Here is a 6,988-nt window from a genome sequence, read left to right as displayed (position 1 = left end):
ACTCCCACTGAAAATGACACAATGATGATGGAGCCAAACCATCAGTGTTCATCCCACGAACTAGGCTCTTCTGAAGAACACGATGGAAGATTGTGAGCACCACACCAACAATCAAGAACCTTTCTTGATCTTCTCTAACTGAGAACTCGAACTGGCAAAAAAGGGTAGTGGTGGTTGCTGGAGGAGAATGCTAGAGAAGAAGATGTCGAACTGTTATGTTCTTCTCTAGGGTTATTTGAGATCCTATCTCAAGAATGCAGAGTTGTTTGCCAAAACTCCTAGGGTTCAAATTCAAGTAAGTCGAATTAGGGTTTTCCTCCTCTTTCTTAATGATTAAGAAAACCTCCTAATCATATCAGGAGTTGCCCTTATCCAAATATGTATTTGGATTAGGACTCTTCTTAATCTTATCTACAAATTAGATCAGCTTTTGGGCTTAACCTAATCTCAGATCCACCCCCTTAAGTGACTGATCAAATCAACCCAGATCGAAATGGGCTTTAGGCCCAATATGTATTAAGTGTTCAACAGTCTTCCAAACTGCAGCCTAGTTGGGCTTCTTTGTATGGCGTGGGACCCAAGCATTGATCTACATACTAGAAACATGGATTCGGCCCAGCCTCTATTACAAAGCCTAGCTGAATTCACTAGAAAACCCAGTGAACCCCTTGCCCAACACTTACACTAAGTGGTCCCTGGGCCAAGCCATCTTATAAAAACCCAGGGATTGTGGGCAGATGCAAGATAACCCCATCAGGTATTATCCTAAATGGCCTTACACTCAACTTCTCAGCCCAGAATGATCAAGCACTGCCCGACAAGAGAGGACCTCTCCCTCGGCTGCAAAGAACAGTGTTGCACTCTCTACTCACATGGATCCTGGGAATTGAAACCATTTGCAAACATTTTGAAACCATACATATCTATATATCATATATATAATTTTTTTGCAAAACAAATTCCAACGATTGAAATCAACTGCCGGCAGTTAGTTTCCATCAAAGAGAGTGCATCCCTGATAATTACCTTTGTCCGACAAAGGGGCTGATCCCGTCACTATGATCACCCACTCAGATGAATTCTCAGACTGTCCCAACATACCCAAGTTTTGACCCCCACTAAGGATCTCACTAATTGGCATATCAAAAACAGCTCGATCTGACACCTAGTGTAGCACCATAATCGGGTCTAAAGGCCAGGTGTAACTTTTCAGTTTTGCCCATCAATCTCCAAGGTCCAGTGGAAATCTAGTCTGGTTCAAGGGTTCAAGTAATCCTACACTGCGTGTGCCTTGGGTCACACCCTGGCGGCTGAGACAAGCCACCCCAATAGTTGGCAACACACCAGTGTTAGCATTGGTAGGATAAATCTCCCCAAACTTATCCAACTGCTGAGACAAGCCACCCCACTAGACTTCCTGTATACATAGGGCTCATTCGGATTTTGCTCAATGTCAAATGATTTGACGGCAGAGTCAAAATGGATGTTCCAACTCCTAGAAGTTTGCTTAAGTCCATATATGGATCTATTAAGTTTACATACCATGTGTTCCTGACCAGCAGCAATGAAGCCTTGCGGCTGCTACATGTTGACATCTTCACTAAGATCTCCATTCAAGAACACGGTTTTGACATCCATTTGCCAAATCTCGTAGTCATGGTATGTTGCTACAGCTAGCAGGATCCTAATGGATTTCAGCATGGCCGCGGGTGAAAAGGTTTCCTCATAGTCAATGCCTTCTTTCTGAGTATACCCTTTCGCCACCAAACGAGCTTTGTATGTCTCAATCTTGCCATCGGGGCCCTTCTTCCCCTTATAGATCCATTTGCAACCAATTGCTTTTGCCTCGGAGGGTGGATCTACTAGAATCTAGACTTCATCAGCCTCCATTGAGTCAATCTCAACTCTCATGGCCTCCACCCGCTTCTGGGAATCTATGTCCAACGTAGCTTCCGCATAAATCATGGGATCTTCTTCACTAGTCAAGGCTTCCACCAGGTAACTACCCTGGTCATAACCATAACAGACTGGTGGCCTGGATACCCGAGTGGATCTTCTAGGTTGGTCACTACTTGGAACTTGCGGGATATCTCCCACTTCTCTTGAGCTCTCCTCATCAAAAACTATTTCCTGACAATAAGTGTCCAAGATGTAATCAGTTTCTAAGAGCTAGGCATTTTGACTACAAAACACTTTCTTCTCACTTGGGTCATTGAAAAAATAACCCATTGAATCCTTTGGGTAGCCTACAAATAGGCAACGACTGGTCTTGGATTCCAACTTGTCCGCACTCGTTCTCTTAACGTGCGCAGGACAACCCCAAATCTTCAAGTGTTTGACACTTGGTTTCTTTCTTGGTCCATAGTTCGTATGGAGTTTTTAGAACCGATTTGGTTGGAACCCGATTCAGCACATAAATTGCGGTCTCTAACGCATATCCCCAAAAGGATGTGGGTAATTATGAGCGTGTGAGAAGTGACCGGACCATGTTTAACAATGTCCTATTCCTCCTCTCTAAAACACCGTTTCTGTTGGGGTGTTGCAGGAGGAGCTAATTGTGAGATAATCCCATTGGCCTTTAAGTAGTCCCTGAATTCGTTAGAGAGATACTCGCCACCTCGATCTGATCGAAGAGCCTTAATTTCTCTCCCTAACTATTTCTCGACTTTTTGTCTAAACTCTTTGAACTTTTCAAAGGATTCAGATTTATGTCTCATTAGGTACACGTAATCATATCGTGAGAAATCATCGGTAAAGGTGATGAGATACATGTGTTGGTTGTGGGTCCTAACACTCAGGGGACCACATACATCACTATTTATAAGGTCAATAGTGCCTGTACATCTTTCGGGTTTACCGTTAAATGGTTGCTTTGTCATCTTACCTCTAAGGAAAGGCTCACAAGTGGGAAGGTTTTCTACGGTAAGAAAACTCAAATGACCATCCTTTACCAGTCTTGTGATTCGGTCAATACCGATATGGCCAAGTTGGTAATGCCACAGGCACGTGGGACTAACTATGTCACGAGTCATTTTCTTGGGAATTTCAACCAATGTAGTTTCAATTAAGTTAGTTTCTAGAGAAGGATGTAGAACATAGAGACCATTCTCCAGTTCCCCGCATGTGATGAATTTGTTGTTCCTTTTGATAGTAATCACATTACTAAAAGAGACAGTATATCCATCCCACACACAGTTTAGAAATAGAAATCAAATTTCTTCTTAGGTTTTGTACATAAATACAGTCTTTCAGTACAATAATCCCTTCTCTAAAACTTAATTCTATGGTTCCTATCGCCGTAGTTGCAACACTTGCAGAAGTCCCCAAGTAAAGTGTCATCTCTCCTTCACTCAGCCATCTGCTTACTTTGAACCCCTAAAGTGAGTTACACGCATGAGTTGAAGCCCCGGAGTCAACACACCAGGACACAGAAGTCACTAATAAATTAGTTTCCATGACACAAGTTTTGAAAGTACCTTTCTTAGATTCCAGGTAGACAAGACAGTTCCTCTTCTAGTGGTCGGCCTGCTTACAGAAGTGACAGGCATCGGATGCTTTGTCTTTCTTTTGTTTCTTAGACTTAGTGGCCTTCTTCTAGAGCTTTCTCTTTGCCTTCCTCTTCTTGTCGGATTTTCCAGCTTCAACAACCATGGCTATCGGCTCATCCTTCCTTATTAATTCCTCAGCTCTTTGCAACATATTGTTGAGCTCTTGGACGCTGACATTCAGCTTGTTCATATTATAATTCATAATGAACGGGTTGAAGGACGGAGGCAGAGAGTTGAAAATAGCATCGATCTATGTGACCAAATCTAGCCCGGAACCAAGGGCCTCCAGCTCGTTTATGTATCCCATCATCCGAAGACAATGGTCATGCACTTGCTGCCCCTTAGTCATTTGTGCGGTCATGAACTGTTTCAGGACCTTCTGTCAAGTAGAATGATTCTACTCTTCGTACATAGTTTTCAGACTATCCAATATGTCTTTAGCGAGTTCGATCTGATTGAACTGCCTTTGTATCGAATTGTGCAAAGAGGCTATGATATAACAGCAGGCTAGGGAGTTTTTAGCCACCTTATCTAGTTTTTCTGAAGCCAGGACCAGCATAAGGTTTCTGTACCAGTCAACATAATTGGGTCCCTTAAGCTTGTTGTCGTCAAGCAACTTAGCAAATTGTTCGTTTGCCATTTTCTGGTAAAACAACAAAATGTTAGTCCACAACTTTAGTTTAATTCATGTTACCTACATAGATATGACTTTTAATCTATGTTCCATTTCCAATTGTTCATCTCTGAGATTTTCTTCCTATCTTAGTAACAGGGATGGCGAAATGTCCACAATCTTAGTTTTAACTCTTTAAAATTGGGCTTTACAGGTTGGGTCGAATTAATCCCTACAATTGAACATCAAATTTGAGCTTGAAAGTGTGAGAAAACTGAACTGAAAACAGTCCCCTTTTGAACCCTAGATTCGGTCCAAACAGATTTCTTCCAATTTGGTCCGAGATGGTCTGAAACCGATTTTCAATTCAAGAATTAATTCAAGAAAGATCTAAAATTAATATTTCTGATTTTAGACACTCATAAATCAGACATGGACTATTTGCACCACCTGCAAAACAGAGGTTAGTCACTAGGGTTGCAGTTTCATAAACTGCAAAACGCAAAATGTGATCCCTCCATCTGCAAATCTCCAGCGCCGCCACCTTCTTCAATCAAGAAAATAAAATAAAAAAACGGAAATCCTATTTCTATTAATTAATTACATCCTTGATTGAATCCTATACATTCAGTCTAGAAATATAAAAAATATATTTTACAGACCGAATTGAATAGAAACTACAAAGAAAGAATGCGTAGACAATTTGTGCCAATTCTGCACTTCAATCTCCAGGTATGAACAGTCAATTAAATCAAGAAATAAAATAAGAACAATTCTAAATAAATTTCAGATTTAACAAAAAAACTAATTCCAAATCAATCACCCTCAACAAGAAACAGTTTCTTGAAATAAAAAAACAATCTGCACAATACCCGGACAGAACAGCTTTTGTCGAATTGCACAAGTTTAGATCTAATTTCTTGGTTCAAGATTTGAACCTGTGGCTCTAATACTACCGATGTACTGGTAGGATCCATCGCATGGACGCAAAAACTATTGCGGAATGGGTGGGCCAATTTCAAAAATTTACTACCTTCCTTCCAACTAGGAATCGCATTCCCTGATTTTAGAATCAAAATTCAAGGATCCTACTTGAACCAAACCAAACCAAATTTGAACCAAAAGATAACGGTGGGATTATATCTGATCCAGAGAAGTAGTATCTCCCAAAATTGGTGTTCACGCCCAAAGAAGATCCCAATATCAACTCCCACTGAAGATGACACAGTGATGATGGAGCCGAACCAGCAGTGTTCGTCCCACGAACCAGGCTCTTCTGAAGAACTCGATGGAAGACTATGAGCACCACACCAACAATCAAGAACCTTTCTTGATCTTCTCTAACTGAGAACTTGAACTGGCAGAAAAGTGTGGCGACGGTTACTGGAGGAGAATGCTAGAGAAGAAGATGGTGAACTATTATTTTCTTCTCTAGGGTTATCTGAGATCCTATCTCAAGAACGCTGAGTTGTCTGCTAAAACTCCTAGGGTTCGAATTCAAGTAAGCCAAATTAGGGTTTTCCTCCTCTTTCTTAATGATTAAGAAGACCTCCTAATCATATCAGGAGTTGCCCTTATACAAATCTGTATTTGGATTAGGACTCTTCTTAATCTTATCTGTAGATTAGATCAACTTTTGGGCTTACCTAATCTCAAATCTGCCCCCTTAAGTGACTGATCAAATCAGCCTAGATCAAAATGGGCTTTAGGTCCAATATGTATTAAGTGTTCAACAGTCTTCCAAACTACTGCCCAGTTGGGCTTCTTTGTATGGCGTGGGACCCAAGCATTGATCTACACACTAACCACATGGATTTGGCCTAGCCTCTGTTACAAGGCCTAGCCGAATTCATTGGAAAGCCCAGTGAATCCCTTGAGCCCTTCACATGGACCCCATGAGCCCAACGCTTACACTAAGTGGTCCTTGGGCCAAGCCATCTTATAAAAACCCAGGGACTATGGGCAGATCCAAGATTAGCCCTTTAGATATTATCCTAAATGACCTTACACTCAACCTCTCAGCCCATAATGATCAAGTACTGTCCGACAAGAGAGGACCTCTCCCTCGGCTGCAAAGAACAGTGCTACACTCTCTACTCACATGGATCCCGGGAATTAAAACCATTTGCAAACATTTTGAAACCATACATATCTATATATCATATATATAAATTTTTTGCAAAACAAATTCCAACTATTGAAATCAATTGCCGGCATTTTGGTTTGCATCAGAGAGAGTGCATCCCCAATCATTACCTTTGTCCGACAAAGGGGTTGATCCCGTCATTGTGATCACCCACTCAGATTAATTCTCAAACTGTCCCAGCATACCCAGGTTTTGACCCCCGCTAAGGATCTCACTGATTGGCATATCAAAGACAGTCCGATCCGACACCTAGTGTTGCATCATAATCGGGTGTAAGGTCAGGTGTAACTTTTCAGTTTTGCCCATCAATCTCCAAGGTCCAGGGAAATACTAGAAATCTGGTCCGGTTCAAGGGTTCAAGTAATCCTACACTGCGTGTGCCTTGGGTCTCACCTTGGAGACTGAGACAAGCCACCCTAACAGTTGACAGCACACCAATGTCAACCTTGGCAGGATAAATCTCTCCAGACTTATCCAACGGTTGTGAACATTTAAAACTAACACAAGTCTCATTAAGTGTCCAATTTTAGGGTTTTACACAGAAGCATACCACACAACATGAATCAAACGTGTACTTTATTTATTTACATTAAATATCAAAAGTGCATCAAAACTGATTGAATCTAAGGGAATACAAAAACTATCCAATAGGGTGGAACCCTTATAAACTTGTGTGAGACC

The sequence above is a fragment of the Nelumbo lutea genome, chromosome 3 (genome assembly GCF_056320005.1).
Source record: "Nelumbo lutea isolate HS-2025 chromosome 3, American lotus-T2T, whole genome shotgun sequence".
Classification (NCBI taxonomy): Eukaryota; Viridiplantae; Streptophyta; class Magnoliopsida; order Proteales; family Nelumbonaceae; genus Nelumbo; species Nelumbo lutea.
The sequence above is the reverse complement of the archived record's forward strand: the minus strand, read 5'-3'. Positions refer to the sequence as shown.